Source organism: Miscanthus floridulus, chromosome 3 (assembly GCF_019320115.1).
Source record: "Miscanthus floridulus cultivar M001 chromosome 3, ASM1932011v1, whole genome shotgun sequence".
Taxonomy (NCBI): domain Eukaryota; kingdom Viridiplantae; phylum Streptophyta; class Magnoliopsida; order Poales; family Poaceae; genus Miscanthus; species Miscanthus floridulus.
Genome location: NC_089582.1, coordinates 5371259 through 5381367, shown reverse-complemented (window position 1 = coordinate 5381367; position 10109 = coordinate 5371259). Strand labels below are relative to the sequence as shown.

At 48.8% G+C, this 10109-nt stretch overlaps 1 pseudogene; it reads left to right on the top strand.

Annotated features, from left to right (window-relative positions):
- The first annotated feature begins 5063 nt into the window (after positions 1-5063).
- Positions 5064-8050, top strand: LOC136543014 (uncharacterized; annotated as a pseudogene).
- Positions 8051-10109: the final 2059 nt, after the last annotated feature.

Here is a 10109-nt window from a genome sequence, read left to right as displayed (position 1 = left end):
TAAATCGGTAAGCTTCTTTTCATGAATTCCAGCAAAGAAATACTTATGAAATTGTTTTTCTAGATCAGCCCAGGTAATAATAGAATTTGGTGGTAATGAAATGAACCACGTAAATGCCAATCCAAACAAAGATGATGAAAATAATCGAACTCTTAATTCATCTCTGCTAGCTGCCTCTCCACATTGAATAATGAAGCGATTGACGTGTTCCATTGTTGATGTGTCATCTTGCCCGGAGAATTTAGTGAAATCTGGTACCTTGTACCGATTTGGGAGAGGAATTAAATCATATGCAGGAGGATATGGAGTTCGATAAGAATAAGTATTGACCTTGGGCTTTATCCCAAACTGATCCTTCATAATTTCTGCTATCCTATCGGTCCAAAAAGCATCAGCCTCCTGATGACGAACTGGCTGAATTTCTACAGGAAGTGCCTGCTGATATCCCTCCACATATCTTTGTGGCCCACGATCTCCAGCAATCGGCATATTCGCCGTTACTTGTGGTCCATTAACCTGTTGGAAAGGATTCATCGGATGTGCTACCGATGCTTGATTCTGGACACCAGCTTGCATATAACCCTGTTGAATCCCTGCAATCTGTTGATTTTGCTGAACTGTATGTTGAACAGGTAACTGTCCTGACCAACCATTATTAGAACCCATCGATACAAAACTTACCGATGGCTGGTAATTTGCTAACATTGTTGGATAATTATAACTAGCTTGAGGCATAAACTGAACCTCAGTTTGACTCATAACAGGGGCTTTCTGCTGCATCGGCAGTAAGCTTGCCGATGGATTTGAACTCAGCGTTTGAACCAAAGGCATCTGGAAACCCCCTGGAGTTGGTTGCACAGTAGTTGCTATGGCATATTGAGGCACTTGGGCCATCGGCGAAACAGTCGATGGTATAGGAGCTTTTCCTACTGCGTCAAACACTTGAGGTAATCCAGGATTGAAAGCAGATGACTCCGGAGGCATACCATATCCCCACCAATTAGTAGGAATCTGGCTATTCTAAGACACAGGGCCTGACATAGCTGATGCCGATAGATCTGTACTAAGCTGAATTCATCCTCCTGGTAGTACCGGATCTGATCGTATCGGTGTAGATTGAATATTAGGTAAGCCTGCCGATACTGGAGAAGAAGTAACTTCTGTACCCACAATGGCCGAGGGAGCCAATGGAGTATTGACAGATGCCGGCTCTGGTTGGTGATAGGCAGGCCCAACATAATGCGGTGACGCTTGTCCTTCTTTGAGAGTTCTAACCACAGCATTATGAACAGTATTGGACAACACATTGGAATGATTAATCAAAGCATGATTTACTGCAGAATTAACCATCTCTTGAAGTTTACCAGGATTGGAGTCAAAGGTAACCTGCCGAGGCAATGGCAAATCTTGCTTCTGGATGACTTGTCCACTCTTGTTCAGGCTAAACGATTTCAGACAAAGCTGCCTGTATTCTTCTACGGCCTTTTCCATAGCCTGCCTCTGCTCTTCCTTAAGATCTTCTTCTGATACCACGATAATGTTCCCCGCATCGATCTCGGAATTGAACATATTGATCGGATTGGTTTGTCCCACCGGGCGTGCCAAAAGATGTGTTGATGCAAAAGTGGATCTGCAAACACAAAGGGCTAATACCCGAATCGATATCCAAGGCGTGCCAGTCGATTTGACCTGTTAATCGATAAGGATGAAGATACGAGCACTTTGGTCCTGACAACAGCGATACGCCCGGAAGTCACGGCCAAGAGGTACTCACGCGAAACTCGAGGATCGTCGAAGGTCGCACTGAAGCGATGCAGCTCGCCGAATCAATGAGAACTCGTAAAGAGAAAATAATGCAAATTGACGAAGTCGCCAAAAAGTAAGTAGATGCAAATGGGAGTAAAAATTGGTTTTGATATTGATTGATATATCTAATTACATTGCCTCTCACTCCATATTTATACCCTGATCTAAAGAGACACAACCAAACACAACTAGGACACCAAGCCCATATCTAAGGAAACACGTGACTCTTACATGAATCATACTCTAACAAATATAGAAAAGGAAATCAACTCCTATCTATTTCCCTGTCCGCCTCAATTACGATGGAAATCTCACCGTCCTCCTTCCCATTGGCATACCCCCTATTTCATCGGCAGTAGTCCTCAAGTCTTCCTTCATCAGCATACTCCTTGTTTCATCGGCAGTAGTCCTCATGTCTTCCTTCATCGGCATCGACAATGACACCTTCAACCTCATCGGCAACGCCCGAGTCTAAATCAACCTCTCCATCGACCATCACCAGCTATCGACAACCATCTTTACAAGCTGGCTTTCATCGGCTATCAAGTATACAGTAACTTTCCCCTTCCCGATTAGTCCACTTCGATCATTTTGACACGTGCAAAAAACGTGTCAACACCTTCCATCCCTAGAGCATATTCGACAATGCTCACCAACCTCTCCCTGAGCCGCGTCCAATTCCATGGCCCATGCATCCTCGGCAACGCTCCGAACCATGGTGCTCGTGCTTGCAGAAGCTCAGCATCCTTGAATAACACGGGCTAGACAATCTCTCCATCCACTCCAAGTGTCTCCTAAAATAAAGCTGTTTGACTAGGAGCTTGCAGTAGCGCACAATTGTCGCACCGAATCTCAAGAAGTTAGGCATGGCATACAACCTTCTTTATGATGATCAGAGTAAACCAGTTGCTAACATCTCAGCGCCCAGATAGTGTCCCTGGCATGGGCAGATGTGTATGATCCAGAATCTGTCCATCTCGGCAATTTAGGACAACTCCAACACCGAAGACCGGTGACCCTGGTCAGCGAATTACTACGGACGCATGTTCGGAATGCGCATCTGTGAATTGATATCATAGACGCGTTTGTTCGGCGTCTGTAGATGGCACAGGCAGCTATTTGAGTTTTTTGCACAGTGGAACATCATGGACGCCATGGTCACCATGAGCAACACATTCACGTGCTCAACAGTTGCAGCGACGTCAAGGGGCACGGGCCAGCCACATGCAGCCACTAGGCGTATGTGTGGCATCCACAAGCCGTCGCGTTGACTTTGCCTCCACGAACGCAATGGTGACATGTGTTCCCGGTGGACGATGGAATAACCGCCCGCCATGAGCATAGTGCTATGTATGCATGCATGTCCTCGCGGCCAGCCCTGGTCGTCTCTCCATCCGCTAGGTCCCCCAAGGGGCAAACCCGTAGTACGTCATTGTGCGCCTCCGTGGTGCCGGCGGGTTCAAGTGGCGGCAGTAGCAGCCGTGTTGGTGGCCATGGAGTTGTCACCGTCCAAAGTGGTGCTGCCATCAACCGTAGGTACGATCTCGCTCTTGGCAGTAACGGCACAGGGTGCAACAAACAACCAAACTTGAGGCCACTTCAGATTACCGTGGAAACAATCGCCTCCACTGAATCGACTTCATCCACCTCCACTCTGTTACCAGTAGTGTGACATTCAGCAAAGTTCTGACACTGTCTCCCCACCAACCTATTCCCTATAATGTGGCTACATCCTTTGCGGTGCCGGAGACAATATCCCGCACCACCTAAGCTCATTCACCATCGCCGAATGCTATGGGGAGATAAGGCTTCAGACTGTACACAACTGGATTCAGGTTCTTTGCCGAGTGCCTGAGGCACTCGGCAAAGACCAAATTGCACTCGGCAAAGCCTTTGCCGAGTGCGGCACTCGGCAAAGAACACACGGCAAAAAATTGATCGGCAAAGCCCTCTTTGCTGAGTGTCTTTTATCGGGCACTCGTCAAAGGCTTTGCCGAGAGCCCCATGGGCACTCGACAAAGAAAAGCGACCGTCACGGCGTCGGCCCCGTTGACGGTCGCTTTGCCGAGTGCCAACCCTGCAAGCACTCGGCAAAGATTTTTTATTTTTTTTAAAAAAAATTCTTTGCCAAGTGCCCTCTATCCGGCCCTCGGCAAAGATGTTTTATTTTTTTCTAAAAACTCTTTGCCGAGTGCCCCCTGGCCGGCGCTCGGCAAAGTTTGATTTTTAAAAAAAATGGTTTGCTGAGCGCCCATTTTTCCAGCTTTGCCGAGTGCTGTGACCATGGCACTCGGCAACGGGGTCCTTTTGCCGAGTGCAACACTTGGCAAAGTGTCCCAAAACGGCAATTTTTATTTTTTTTACATTCCATCGTGACAAATAAATTCATACAAACATATATCACATATATATCTCATCCATCACATATATATCTCATCCATCCACACATCCATCCGCACATATCACATCCATCACAATATATATCACATATATAATAATAAGTGCTCAAGTCCATCCAAATAAATCCACAAGTCCATCAAAGTCCACAAGTGCATCACAAGTATATCACAAGTCCATCACCAAGTGAACAACAAATGAAAAAAATACAACGTGCACTCATCTCGGCCACTGTGACTTTGGTGAAGGCCCAGCTCCATCATTCAGAGGTGCATGAGGTAGATTATTCGAACCACCGTCAGATGGAGACTGCACAAAGAAGAAAAGATTGCATGTGAGACAAGATTATTTGGATAGCTAATCTAGGAAGGTAGAGGCCATACAAGCAAAGCACAAGCGAAAGTAAAAAACTTTCATACTCACAGGAGTAGCTGTAGCTGCAGGACGCGGAGGAACCGAGTGTTGAATATGTGAGCAAGTATGATGGAGATGGTTACATTTACGATTGAGTGGTAGAAAGTGGTGGCCAAACACAATGGAGAAAGACCTATCATTTTCATAACCAAATCTGATTTCATTCCACAATGAATGTTTTTCTTTTATTGACGTATACTCCCACAATAATACAATCCAAAGCCCCAATAAATCATTTCATGTCCCCCATAAAAGAAGTTACTAATTTAGAAAATAAATAAATATATATATGCAGGTAATGCACATACATGTTGACATACAAAACCTAGAAAATTGTATCCCACGTTTTTAATGAGGTGCATACATAGAAATTCATATTTTACCACAAAATGTTTTTTTGGTACCGATGCTCATGTCGCTGCAAATTGTGATGGACATTTTTGGCCATGTTGCTGAGGCCCGTATCGTCGTCAACTACGAGGTGCCTCCCATCGTTGCAACACGCTCCCACCAATGGAGATCTCCTTGACAAGATCCTTCTCTACCTTATATGCTAGAGCTAAGTTGTTAGAGCCGTGGTCACCAGCAAGTGTTGGCCCCACAGTGCCTCCACTCGTCGTGCCTACTCAGGTCTACATCTCTAGTGGAGGCATCTCTGGCTCGGAGTTCATCCTGCTTCCTGATGCCTCTAGCACAGTGGTGAGTGCTGAATTGGGTTTCGGGGATTTGCTGGTGCCGAACGTTTTGGACTGCAGAAACAGCTTGGTCCTCTTCGAGTTCGGCGGTGAGACCTGCCACCGCGCTGGCCTCCCTGTGCGCTCCCCACTGATGTACCCTAACATGGACAAGGCCATGGTGCTCCCGCGGTAACCGCATCCTCGCGCTCAATCCGCTTGGCAGACGTGTCATTCTGTCGACGCTTTTCCCCTTTCTAGCCCCGCCCCACAGTGGGAAGTCGTCATCCATTACTACAGTAGCAGTTTTGGCTGGTGGGCAACCAGTTCACCTCCGCCAAATCGTCTGAGTAAATCTGGATTAACAGAGGTGGACATATTCTTGCCTGCATTAATGAATTAAAAAAATAAAAAATTGCAATCCCGTCGATTGGCCCGCCTAGTCGATCCACAGGGCCCGCTGAGCCCATCGATGAGCAGTTGCCACTCATAGGATCCTCCGTGTCACCGCTTGATTTGTGCATCCGCCACCGTCAGAGAGGCCCACACGTGTGCCATCTCCTGAGAAGCCCGCGCTCGTCATATCCGTAGTCGATGCGGCCTCGCGCGTGAGCCATCGCTGGATCTAGGTGGCCGCGGTGATGCCGCACCATAGTTTAGCGCTCCGCTTATCTTGCCGCGCACACAGCCGCTCCACAGGGCTGCTCATCATCGCCAAGGGGATTTTAAGAGTATTCATTGAATACCCATTATTTTTACTGATAAAAGATATTTCAAGGTACAATCAATCATACGTGTTAAAAAATAAGGCTGAATCAATCCATTTGTTTACCATTTGAAATTTTGAATACATGTTCTTCGAATCCTGGCCCAACGTCTGGTCGCGCCAATCTATGGGATCATCAAAACCTAGCGGTGAGCGAGCGAGCAACGCCACTCCGATATCTGGATGCCTCTGCCAAGCTCTCGTTCCACCTCTAGTGCCGCCTGATCCGTGAGGGCTAGGGTTTTGTGGTGGGTTTGGGGATCAGTGACGAGGCACCATTTATACTGCCACCCCAGTTGCTGTGTGGTGCCGTGTGGGGTGGAGGTGTGGGCAGATTTGGAAAGTGGTGACGGGATGATGGTCAGCGTGACTTGTGGGGGCGTTCGTTGTGACGAGGCGGGAGGGATGCAAGGGAACTATAGTAACGTCATTCACCGGGCGGGAAGAGGAAGGACCTAGGAAGGTCTTGCGATTTGAACTTTCTGCTATGTGCAAATTGAATCACTGTGCAAAAATCAAGTATTTGTGGGCATGTTTGGAAACAAAAAAAATATTTGTTTAAATATGTTTTCTTCTTGTATCCACCTGATTATAAGAGCGGGATATATATTACGCGACTAGGTGTGATATGCAATCTTTGTACATGCGACCATGGGGAGTAGGTGATCGCGCGAATCATCGAACCTCAGAAGAAAAATCTTGTATCTTCATTGTTCCCATGGTTTGCGTATTCTACACTTGCTCTTTACTTTGCGCAGTCTCGTGCCTGCATAGTCATTTTGCCCACTTGCTTGTTTGCCTCATGTAGTTTTTTGTTGTTGTTTGAGTAGCTTGCTAGTTCTACTGGCAGCTTGTTGTTTACCATGATCACTACAATTGTGTAGGAGCTTGTGAAAGACCTTGGTTTGGTTTTGATAGTTGAGTGATAACCTAGGTGGACTAATATGTGTTGGATGTGAGATACACAGGTGCTTAGTCCATAGCAACACTTAGAAAAAACCTAGTGCGCAACCATAGTCCGCGCGACCCAAGATGATTATAGCCAAGAATGGACGTTTTTCTTTTATTGAGATATACACTCACAACAGTACAATCCATGGCCCCTAAAAACATTTAATGTCCCCCATAAAAGAATTTACTAATTTAGCAAAAATAAAAATACACATATGCAGGGAATTCACATATATTATGACAAACCAAACGTAGAAAATGTATCCCACACTTTTAATCTGGTGCATAAATAGAAAAAAAATTGTATTTTACATGAAATGTTTTTAATCGAGCGGGGCTGGGATCAGTGCAACACGCCCGCACCAACGGAGATCTCCTTGACAAGATCCTTCTAAGCCTTGGATGCCGCAGCTCAGTCATTTGTGCCGTGCTCACTAGCAAGTGTTGGCCTCGCGGCGCCTAGACGGAGCTGGTCTCGCTGTGCGCTCCCCACTGCTGTACCCTAACAAGGACAAGGCCATGGTGCTCCCACAATCGCCGCAGCCGTCCACATTCTCGGAGTACGCCCATGCGATGCTTCTCCCAGCCGACCACGTTGACGATGCCTTGTCCTACCGCTTCAGCGTCTACCTAGGAGTTAGACAATAAGGTCGTGGCACTGGTGTGTGTCCTATGGAACGCCTCCTGGGCCATCTGCTACATAGCCACGGGTCTTCTCGATAAGTCAACGGTCCATATCCTGCCTACTATTGTGCTCGCCTGCGATAAGATCTATATGGTGACCCAATACATCCTAGGACTAGATTGACCTCGCCAAGGATAGATTCTTCATCGTCGATCTCCCTGAGGGTGCGGCGCAAGATCAGTACCCAGGCAACCTTGTCCATTGCCGAGGGGAGGACTCTGTCCTCTACCACTTCCATGTGGATGGGGCGAATTGAACAGGCTCAATGTCTAGCTCCGTAGGATGAATGACGACCGAGGGCACGGCGGTAGCACCAATAGGTGGGCGGTGTGGGGGACAACATCCCGTGCCACCTAAGCCAATTCATTGTCACTGAATGCTATAGGGAGATAAGGCCGCAGACAGTGTGGGAGTGCCTACTAGGCTCCAAAAGGAGCGTGACATCATTGTCGGGGCATGAGGCAGTGCACGCCCTCGAGGAAGATGAATTCCCCACCACTATGGGAGAGGCAAAATTCCCCGAGTGTCTCTGGCTTCCCCGAGTGCCAAAAATCGGGCACTCAGGAAAGAGAATCTTCCCCGAGTGTTGCACTCGGGGAATAATTGCACTCGGGGAAGAGAGGTTTTTCCGAGTGCCGCAGAGATCCTGGCACTCGGTAAAGAGCAGCACTCGGCAAAGGCCCTCTTCCCCGAGTGCAACACTCGGGGAAGATCGGCACTCGGCAAAGAAACATGTTACTTGACGGTTCACCCCGCCCACGCCGTTAAAACTTAAAAAAATAAAAATTCTTCCCCGAGTGCCAGGAAAGGCACTCGGGGAAGAGGCCCTTTCCCGAGTGTCAGAACATGACACTCGGGGAAGAGGCTGCCTTCCCCGAGTGCCCTGTCCTGGCACTCGGGAAAGGGCCTCTTCCCCGAGTGCCAGGGAAGGCACTTGGGGAAGAATTTTTGTTTTTTTTACCTCATTTTTTTTGTGAGGCCTTCCCACATTATTTTAAACTGCTTTTAGGCATCCGACGTCGCAACTTCGTTGAAACCTTCTCGATTTTTTGTCATAGCCTCTACATGCGATAACACGACGCCCAGACAAGTTTCGTGATTTTCGGACTTCGTTCGGATTTTATATAATTTAAATACACTTTTCCCGCAAGTTGTTCGTCATGTTACGTCAACAAGATGCTCGACATTTCATGCGAGTTCCAGGATAAGGCATCAACATACACCAAATATCATTAATATAATTTTTTGAATCACCAAATTCCATTATTTCATGCACCTGCAGTTCAAATTCGGAGTATGCAAAAAAATTCAACGAAACGAAAAAAAACTAACGAAATATAACAGAAAAAGTCAAAATTGTCCCAAATTTGAACAAGCAGTTTTAAATAATGTGGGAAGGCCTCACAAAAAAAATGAGGTAAAAAAAACAAAAAAAAACAAAAATTCTTCCCCGAGTGCCTTCCCTGGCACTCGGGGAAGAGGCCCTTTCCTGAGTGCCGGGACAGGGCACTCAGGGAAGACTTAAAAAAAAGGCCCAGCAGGCCTTATCTAAACCTAACCGGCCACCCCACACCCGCCAGCCCGCCCGCCCGTGCGCTACACCGCCGCCGCCAGCTCCCTCCGCCGCTGCCGCTCGCCGCGCGCCCCACAGCGCTCGCCGGCCCAGCGCCACCGCGCCCCCGCAGCCCTCGCCGCAGCCCCCCGCAGCGCCGCGTGCCCCCGCAGGCCCCTCCGGTGGGGCCCCGCTGGCGCGCCCCCGCAGCCCCCGCGCCGTGTGCCCCCGCAGCCCCCACAGGCCCCGCCGGCGCGCCCCTGCATCCCGAGACGGCGACATGGCCCCTCCGGTGTGCCCCTGTCCCTACGCGTCGGGGCTCGTCCGGCCGGCGCGCCCCCTCCCAGGCCCCTGTCCGTCCGTCTGTCCGTGTGGAGCCCGGCCCCTGGCATTGGTCAGGGAGCAGAGAAGGAGGAGGAAGGAGGAGGAAGGAGGAAGAAGAAGGAGAAGAAGAAGGGGAAGGGGAGGAGAAGGAGGAAGAAGAAGGGGAGGAGGTGCCTCCGTCGCCACGTCCTATCCCGTTGTCGGAGTCTTCTTCTCCGCGTGCACGTCCCGCCAATGCCCAAGGTATACGAACCGTCCCATTTTGGTTGTCAGCCATCGCGCCGTTTATGTGTTAACGGCCTTCGTGCCGGAATTGTGGATGTGTGGGCCATCGTGCCCCAAATGTGGACATCGGCCATCGCGCCGACGGTTTTTCTTGCAGGTTATCGAAACCTCCCCATCTAGGGGAGGTTCTGCCAAAATTTTGTACTTATAGTGCTGTTTTTCTTCTTTTGCAGAGCAGGACCTGTGCAGGGGAATCGGAGCACCTAGGCGACCCCGATCGTCTTCGTCGGCGCTGCGGTCCTGCCTGCACAGCGC